This window comes from Equus przewalskii, chromosome 1 (assembly GCF_037783145.1).
Source record: "Equus przewalskii isolate Varuska chromosome 1, EquPr2, whole genome shotgun sequence".
NCBI classification, from domain to species: domain Eukaryota; kingdom Metazoa; phylum Chordata; class Mammalia; order Perissodactyla; family Equidae; genus Equus; species Equus przewalskii.
The window spans coordinates 58,623,526-58,633,658 of record NC_091831.1 but is presented as its reverse complement, the minus strand read 5'-3'; positions in this window follow the sequence as shown (position 1 = coordinate 58,633,658).

Genomic DNA, 10,133 nt, shown 5'->3' with positions numbered 1-10,133 from the left:
CCTTCCAGAGACAGTCCCTACATACACACATAATGCAACATATAAACATTAAGAAAAGGAGGAGATTAATAGCTACGCACGTCGCAAGGATGAGTACTGAGTTAGAGACAAAGAAACTGAAGCACAGGGTGGGGTTAAAACCAACAGGTCCCTGAAAAATCTAGATCTGGAAAGCTGTTCTTTCCTTTAGGGGTTCTCAAACTTTTTGGTCTCAAAGTTTACATTCTTAAAAACTACCGAGGAGGGGCTGGCCCCATGGCCCAGTGGTTGGTTTCTCGTGCTCCACTTTGGTGGCCCAGGGTTTTGCTGGCTTGGATCCTGGGCCGGGACCTAGCACTGCTCATCAAGCCATGCTGAGATGGTGCCCCATATAGCACAACGAGAAGGACCTACAGCTGGAATACACAACTATGTACTGGGGCGCTTCGGGGAGAAGAAAAAAAAAGAAAAGTAAAAAAAAACTTATCGAGGGGCCAGCCCAATGGCACCAGGGTTAAGTTCGCTGGTTCTGCTTTGGGGGCCAGGGGTTTGTTGGTTCAGATCCCAGGTGCGGACCTATGCACCACTTGTCAAGCCATGCAGTGGTAGGCGTCCTACATATAAAGTAGAGGAAGCCAGTCTTCCTCTGCAAAAAGAGGGAGATTGGTGGAAGATGTTAGCTCAGGGCTAATCTTCCTCAAAAAAAAAAATTAATTTAAAAAAAACCCCAGAAACTTATTGAGGATCCCAAAGAGCTTTTGTTTGTGTGGATTGTATCTATTGATAATTACTGTATTAGAAATTAAAACTGAGAATTTTTTGGTTTTGGTGAGGAAGGTTGGCCCTGAGCTAACATCTGTTACCAATCTTCCTCTTTTTGCTTAAGGAAGAGTGGCCCTGAGCTAACATCTGTGCCAGTCATCCTCTATTTTGTATGACACTGCCACCACCTGGCCTGATGAGCGGTGTGTAGGTCTGCACCCAGGATCCCAACTTCGAACCCCAGGCCACCAAAGTGGAGTGTGCAAACTTAACCAGTTGCCCTGGAGGCCCCCCAAATTCAACCTTTTAAAGTATACAATTCAGTGGTTTTTAATGTATTCACAAAGTTGTGCAGCCATCACCTCTACTAATTCCAGAACATTTTTGTCACCCCAGAGAGATACCCCATCATATTAGCAGTCGCCCACCATTACTTCCTCAGCCCAGGCAACCACTAATTTACTTTCTGTCTGAATAGATTTTCCTTTCTTGGACATTTCGTATGAATACAATCATATACTATGTGGTTCTGTGACTGATTTCTTTCATTTAGCATCATATTTTCAAGGTTCATCCATGTTGCAGCATTTATTAGTATTTTGTTCCTTTTAATGGCTGAATAATATTCCATTATATGGATGTACCACATTTCATCTATCCATTCATCACTTTAGGATAGACTTTTGGATCAATTTTGATGGAAATTTAGGTTGTTTCTACTTTGTGGCTATTCTGAATAATGCTGCTGTGAACGTTTTTGTACAGGTTTTTGTGTGGATATGTGCTTTCATTTCTCTTGGGTATATCCTAGGAGTGAAATTGTTGGATCATATTGTAACTCTAGGTTTAACCTTTCGTGGAACAGTCTCTTTTCTAAAGTGGCTGCACCATTTTACATTCCCATCAGAAGTGTATAAGTGTTCCTATTTCTCTACATCCTTGCCAACACTTGTTATTATCTGTCTTTTTGATTACAGCCACCCTAGTGGATGGGTGTGAAGTGATATCTCATTGTGATTTTGATTTGCATTTCTCTGATGGCTCATGATGTTGAGCATCTTTTCATGTGCCTAGTGGTCATTTCAAAGTGTTTCTTCTTTGGAGAAATATCTATTCAAGTCTTTTGCCCATGTTTTAATTGGGTTGTCTTTTTGTTATTGAGTTTTAAGAGTTTTTTATATATTCGGAAAACTGGAGCCTCATAAGATATATGATTTGCAATTAATTTCTCCCATTCTGTGGGTTGTCTTTTCACTTTCTTGATGGTGTCCTATGAAGCGCAAAAGTTTTTAATTTCAATGAAGTCCAATTTATCTATGTTTATCCTTTGGTTGCTTGGACATTTGGTGTCATATCTAAGAAACCATTGCTTAATCCAAATTTGCAAAAATTTGTGCCAATGTTTGTTTCTAAGAGTTTCATACTTTTAGCTCTTACATTTAGGTCTGTGCTCCATTTTGAGTTAATTCTTGTATATGGCACAAGGTAGAGGCCAACTTAATTCTTTTGTATGTGGATATCCAGTTGACATGACACCATTTGTTGAAAAGGCTATTGTTTCCACATTGAATAGTCTTGGCAAAAACTTGTTTCTTAAACTGATGTTCTCTGGGGAAATCTACACCCAGATGAGAAACTCATTGAAGTGGGACCATTGCAGATTGGCAGAGCACTTTTTAGAATCAACTGAACAATAACAACTATAGCACCTAATGTCCAAGGGTGACTACTACGTCCCACTCTTCTAAGCACTTATGTATACCACTGCCTCGTATATTCCTGACAACGACCCTACACAGTAGTCGTCACTGTTGTATCCATTTTACAGATGGGGAACTAAGGCATAAAGAAGTTAAATAACTTACTGTATTAGTTATCTATTGCTTTGTATCAAATTACCTCAAAAGTTAGCACCTTAAAAGAACAAATATTTATTCTCTTCCAGTTTTTGAGGGTCAGGAATGTGAAAGCCACTCTCTCATGAGGTTGCAGTGAAGATGTTTGCAGGTCTCTAATCATCTGAAGGCTTGACTGGGGCTGGAGGATTTACTTCCAAGCTCGCTCACATGGCCTCAGTTCCTCACCACATGGCCTCAGTTCCTCGCTCACATGGCCTCAGTTCCTCACCAAATGGCCTCAGTTCCTCACTCACATGGCCTCAGTTCCTCGCTCACATGGCCTCAGTTCCTCGCTCACATGGCCTCAGTTCCTCACCACATGGCCTCAGTTCCTCGCTCACATGGCCTCAGTTCCTCACCACATGGCCTCAGTTCCTCACCACATGGCCTCAGTTCCTCACTCACGTGGCCTCAGTTCCTCACTCACATGGCCTCAGTTCCTCACTCACATGGCCTCAGTTCCTCACTCACATGGCCTCAGTTCCTCACTCACATGGCCTCAGTTCCTCACCACATGGCCTCAGTTCCTCACTCACGTGGCCTCAGTTCCTCACTCACATGGCCTCAGTTCCTTGCTCACATGGCCTCAGTTCCTCACCACATGGCCTCAGTTCCTCACCACATTGGCTCAGTTCCTCACTCACATGGCCTCAGTTCCTCACTCACATGGCCTCAGTTCCTCACCAAATGGCCTCAGTTCCTCACCACATGGCCTCAGTTCCTCACTCACATGGCCTCAGTTCCTCACCACATGGCCTCAGTTCCTCGCTCACATGGCCTCAGTTCCTCACCACATGGCCTCAGTTCCTCACCACATGGCCTCAGTTCCTCACTCACGTGGCCTCAGTTCCTCACCACATGGCCTCAGTTCCTCACTCACATGGCCTCAGTTCCTCGCTCACATGGCCTCAGTTCCTCACTCACGTGGCCTCAGTTCCTCACTCACATGGCCTCAGTTCCTCACTCACATGGCCTCAGTTCCTCACCACATGGCCTCAGTTCCTCGCTCACATGGCCTCAGTTCCTCACCAAATGGCCTCAGTTCCTCGCTCACATGGCCTCAGTTCCTCACCACATGGCCTCAGTTCCTCACCACATGGCCTCAGTTCCTCACCACATGGACCTCTCTGTTATGCTGCTTGAGTGTCCGCATGACATGGCAGCTGGCTTCTTCCAGAGTGATTGAATAAGCTACAATGACTCTTATAACCTAGTCTCGAAGTCAGATACGCAATTACTTTTGCCACACCTTATTCATTAGAATCAAGTGACTAAGTACTGCTGACATTCTGTGGAAGGGGAATTAGGCTCCGCCTTTTGAAGGGAGGTATATCAGAGAATTCGTGGACATATTTTAAAACCACCAACTTGCCTAAGATCACAGAGGTTGTAAGCATTTTAACAGAAGCCCAGTGTGCAAGCACTGATAAACCTCTGCTTGTACCACACTTGTTAATGTCCCTTTGCCCAGAACAAGTCAGATGGCCAAGCCCAGAATGAATGTGGAGGGGGACAAGAGCCTTCATACTAGGAGTCATAGTTCACTGGGGCCACCAACTGTGGTAGAACAGTCTACCACAACGCCATGTCTTTATCTCCCTGAAATATTAGTCTTTCTGAAGTTGTCTTTGGCGACTTGCATTGTGTCTGTTTCCTTTGGGTTTACTTTCTTTGCCTGTTTCTAAGTCCCTGTTTATCTGGTTAGAAGCTTTCCTCACAAGCCTGATGATGTTGGGCTGTCCGTTCGCAGTCAGACATTAGCGAGAAGCTGAAATACTTAAAGGAAGCTCTGAGTCGGGGGTGGAGTGGGAGGGCTTGTCTCAGGGTGAGGTTCTCTGTGGGACAATCAGATCCAGACCAGCCATTTCTTTGGAGGACCCCCAAATGTCAGTATCTGTAGAAGTTTTACCTTTTGCTGGTCAGTGTTTCTCAAGAAGGATCCCCCATTTTCCTGCCTGGGCAGTAGAAGTCTGGGTGGCAGGTTCTGACAGCCAAGCTGAGCACACGTGGGGGCTGTCTCCACTCAGAGCGCAGACTTTTCACCAACTCCTTTGCTTTCCATTCAACACCTTCCCCTGGCCACACCTGGGGTGGGTCTCTGAAGACCCGGGTGTCCCCAAGGCCTGCTGTATCTATTGTTCAACTTCTCTAGAAAGTAACCCTCCCATCCTCTGCAGGTGTTGGGGAGGGAGAGGTGCTTCGCTGGGCAGGATGGTGGAGCAGATTGGGGGATTTCAGCTGCTCCTTTTAAAGGCTTGGAACCCGTCTTTCTCTCTCCAGCCCCACCTTGCATCCCTGACCACAGAGGTGCCTTGTTAGAGCCGCTGAGTCGATTCTGACTCCTAGGCACTGTGTACAGCAGAGCAGAACCCTGCCCAGTCTTTCTGTGCCATCCTCTCATCTTTCTGCACCTTATCAGATCGTGCCCCCTGCTATTCATAGGGTTTTCATGGCCAGTTTTTCGGAAGTGGGTGGCCAGGTCCTTCTTCCTAGTCTGTCATAGTCTGGAAGCTCCGCTGAAACCTGTCCACCATGGGTGACCCTGCTGGTGTTTGAAATACCGTTGGCATAGCTTTCAGTATCACAGCAACACACAGCCACCACAGTATGACAACCGACAGACGGGTGGTATGGTTCCCTGACAGGAAATGAATGCTGGCTACAGTGGAGAGAGTGCCGAATCTTAACCACTAGACCACCAGGGCTGGCTACCGTGGTACCTAGAGCCTCTGATTCATGAGCCTTCCTGGAGTGCTGTGCTCTGAGCTGGCGTTTTTCTTATTAGCTGCCCCACCCCCACTTTTCCTACTCTGCTAAGTCAGTTATCATGTGTCTCTCTGCTTTCCTGCTTCCAAAATGTTGTTGCCATCACTGGTCCACTGCCATATCCTTTCTTGACTTCTTAGTCCTTATGGGTTTATGCTTTAAAAAAATTCCTCTGCTCTCACTTTAGGGGGACTAATGGGAAAGAAGAGCTAAACACATAGGTTTAATCTACCCTGTTTCATTTAAAGAACGTGTGTGTTTTTAAACAGTATTTCAGTTAGGAGTCAGTTGCAATAACAGAAAAGGTTTATTCAGAGGAGTGGGTGCTTATAACAAACTGGATGAACTGGAGGAATGGGCTTCAGGGTGGGCCTCCAGGAACGACCCTCGGGACCCTGCAGAACTGACCCTCTGAGGAGCTGCTATGTGGACCAGAGTCAGGAAACTGGGGAATAAGCAGCCACTGTCCCAACAGCCGGCTGCACCTGAGCCACAATTCAGAGATCAGGGAGCTGCTGCCAGACTCTCAGCTGCCAAGCTGCACAGCCTGCTAGATCCATATCAGCAAAAGGGATGCCTGGAGCAACACGGCCTCTCTCCCCACTCAACTCAGGCCTGCATTCATGTCTCTACGAAGGCATCTGATTGGTGTAACCCCAACCCCAGAAACACATCTGGGGGGCTTGCTACAAGGAAAGGTAAAAAATGTCATTTTTTAGCTTTCCAGCCTCTGAAGCATAGAAGATACACCAGAAGGAAGTCAGAACAGGTGTTGAATGCACCAGTCTACGTATCCATTGCAAAAGGTGAGAAAATGTGCACAACATTCCGTAACTGGACAGTAAGGATTCATTCTCATGCCTTTCTTACCTCAATGAACCTCCTTCCTCCGAGCCTTTGGGATTAAACTCTAAAATCATCCCCTCCTTGCCTGTACTCAGGGCTCAGCAAACTTTTTCTATAAAAGGTCAGAGAGTAAATATTTTAGGCTTTGCAGGCCTTACGGTCACTGTCACAAGTATTCGACTTTCTTGTTGTAGCAAGAAAGCCATAGACAATGTGTAAACACATGAGTGTGGACCCGGTAAGACTTTGGTGGCCGGCTGGATTTGGCCTGTGGGCCATAGTTTGCAGACCCCTGTCTTTGCTCATACTGTTTGTTAGCTCAACAAATCCTTAATGAGCACCTACTGCATGTCAGGCACTGTTCTGGGGGAGGGGATATAGCAGTGAACAAGACAGAGGCACCCTAGCGAACATTGTGCCTGGAATGGTGCTCTCTTCCCCCATCCCTTCCCTGCCTGACCTGGATTTGTATTTAATACAGTCATGCACCACGTAACGATGTTTCGGTCAATGACAGATCGCATATACAACAGTGGTCCCATAACATTAGTACCATATAGCCCGGGTGTGTAGTAGGCTATAGCATCTAGGTTTGTGTAAGTTCACTCTAGGATGTTTGCACAACTACAAAATTACCCAATGATGCATTTCTCAGAACATATCCCCGTCATTAAGCAAAGCACGACTGTACTCAGTTTGGGTTGGCTTTCCTTGTGTTTCCGCTTCCTAGCCAGGGTTGGTTCCCTCCCCCTGAAGTCCCATAGTACCCTGTGCACACTGAGGTCACTTGTACCAGCCTTTGCACGAGAGTTGTCTGCTGACGCATCTGGTTCCGTTGCATCCGACAGGGCCTGACTCAGAACCAGCCTGTGGTCCATGTGTGTGGAACTGACTTTAAGAAGCCCTTGCAGAGGCTGAGATATAAACATTAGACACAGCTAAGGCAGAGGGGTCTGTGGTGGCCCTATTCAGATGACAATTTTTGTTTATCAACTGGGTTATGGTGTAATTTACATGCACCCCTTTCAAGTGTGCTTGTCAATGGGTTTTGACAAATGTTTACATCCTTGTAAACACCACCACGAATCAAGACATAGAACATTTCATTACACCCAAAGTTCCCTTGTACCTATTTGCAGTCAACATCCCCTACCCCCAGCCCCCAGCCTCAGGCAATCACTGATCTACCTTATTTTAACTGTTTATTGAGATTATGATAGTTTACAACCTTGTGAAATTTCAGTTAGACATCGTTGTTTGTCAATCGTGTTGTAGGTGCATCACTTCACCCTTTGTGCCCACCCCCCAACACCTCGTTCCCCTGGTAACCACCAATCTGTTCTCTTTGTCTACATGTTTAATTTCTACATATGAGTGGAGTCATACAGAGATTGTCTTTCTCTATCTGGTTTATTTCACTTAACATAATACCCTCCAGGTCCATCCATGTTGTTGTGAATGGGACGATTTTATCCTTTTTTATGACTGACTAATATTCCATTGTATATATATATACCATTTCTTCTTTATCCAATCATCAGTTGATGGGCACTTAGGTTGCTTCCACGTCTTGGCTATTGTAAATAATGCTGCAGTGAACATAGGGGTGCACAGGTCTTTTGGAATTGCTGATTTCAAGTTCTTTGGATAGATACCCAATAGTGGGATGGCTAGGTCATATGGTATTTCTATTTTTAATTTTTTCGAGAAATCTCCATACTGTTTTCCATAGTGGCTGCATCACTTTGCATTCCCACCAGCAGTGTATGGGGGTTCCTTTTTCTCCACAACCCCTCCAACATTTGCTACTTTTTGTTTTGGTTATTTTAGCCATTCTAACAGGTGTAAGGTGATATCTTAGTGTAGTTTTGATTTGCATTTCCCTGATGATCAGTGATGATGAGCATCTTTTCATGTGCCTATTGGTCATCTGTATATCTTCTTTGGAGAAGTGTCTGTTCATGTCCCCTGCCCATTTTTTGATCGGGTTCTTTGATTTTTTTGTTGTTGAGTTGTGTGAGTTCTTTATATATTATGGAGATTAACCCTTTGTCAGATATATGATTTGCAAATATTTTTTCCCAATTGGTGGGTTGTTTTTCTGTTTCAATCCTGTTTTCCCTTGCCTTGCAGAAGCTCTTTAGTTTGATGAAGTCCCATTTGTTTATTCTTTCTATTGTTTCCCTTGTCTGAGAAGACATGGTGTCTGAAAAGATCCTTTTAAGACTGATGTCAAAGAGTGTACTGCCTGTATTTTCTTCTAGAAGCCTTATGGTTTCAGGTCTTACCTCTAGGTCTTTGATACATTTTGAGTTTACTTTTGTGAATGGTGAAAAAGAATGGTTGGTTTTCATTCTTTTGCATGTGGCTTTCCAGTTTCCCCAACACCATTTGTTGAAGGGACTTTCTTTTCTCCATTGTATGTTCTCAGCTCCTTTGTCAAAGATTAGCTGTCCAGAGATGTGTGGTTTTATTTCTGGGCTTTCAATTCTGTTCCATTGATCTGTGCACCTGTTTTTGTACCAGTACCATGCTGTTTTGATTACTGTAGCTTTGTAGTATATTTTGAATTCAGGGATTGTGATGCCTTCAGCTTTGTTCTTTTTCCTCAGGATTGCTTTAGCAATTATCTGCTTTTTATCACTACAGATTAGGAATCATACTATATGTACCATTTTTTTTTTAAGATTTTATTTTTCCTGTTTCTCCCAAAGCCCCCCGGCACATAGTTGTGTTTTTTTTTTTTTTGGTTGTGGGTCCTTCTAGTTGTGGCATGTGGGATGCCACCTCAGCATAGCTTGATGAGCAGTGCCATGTCTGTGCCCAGGATTCGAACTGGCGAAACCCTGGGTCACCGAAGCAGAGCGTGCGAACTTAACCACTTGGCCACAAGGCCGGCCCGCTATATGTACCATTTTATGTCTGGGCTCTTCACGCAGCATAATGTGTTGCTGTATCAGTAGTCCATTCGTTTTTGTGGCTGAGTAGTATTCCATTTGTAGATATACTAGTCTGTTTATCAGATGAGAATTTAAAAAAATATCTCTGCTCCCTCCCCCAGAACCTACCACTGGGGACTAGGAGGGTCTCATGTGGCCTCAAACGTACCAGTTGTGTATTATCTCTTGTAATATTATGATTTATAATAAATATATATTTCTTCTTAGTCCCTTTTCCTGGGCAGAGGTCCTAAAACCCTTAGAACTTCCTAAATGATGAGAGTAATAAAGGTGTCTTTTGTTATGTTAATGAAGTGACTTTGGAACACCTCCTAGGTCACCCAAGGATGGCGGCTGGTCACCAGAGGAACCAACCGTGTGATTGGAGGGTTGGAACTTTCAGTCCTATGCCCTGACCTCCAAGGGAGGAGAGAGAGGCTGGAGATAGAGATCAGTCACCAGTGGCCAATTATTTAATCACCCATGCTTATGTAATGAAGCCTCCATAAAAACCCAGAAGGACTGGGGGTGGGGCGGTTCGGAGAGCTTCCAGGCTAGTGAACACGTGGAGGTTTGGGGGGAGTGGTGTGCCTGGAGAGGGCATGCACGGTCCGCGTCCTTTCTCTATACCTTGCCCCATGCATCTCTCCCATCTGGCTGTTCCTGAGTTATATCCTTTTATAATAAACCAGTAATCTAGTAAGTAGAATGTTTCTCAGAGTCTGGTGAGCCTCTCTAGCAAGTAAATCAAACCCAAGGAGAGGGTTGTTGGAACCTCTGATCCATGTGACCAGTTGGCCAGAAGAACAGGTCATAACCTGGACTGGGGACCGGCATCTGAAGTCTGAAGAGGTAGGGGCAGTCTTGTAGGACTGAGCCTTTCACCTGTGGGATCTGACACTCTCTCCAGGTAGTTAGCGTCAGAATTGAGTTGAATTGTACG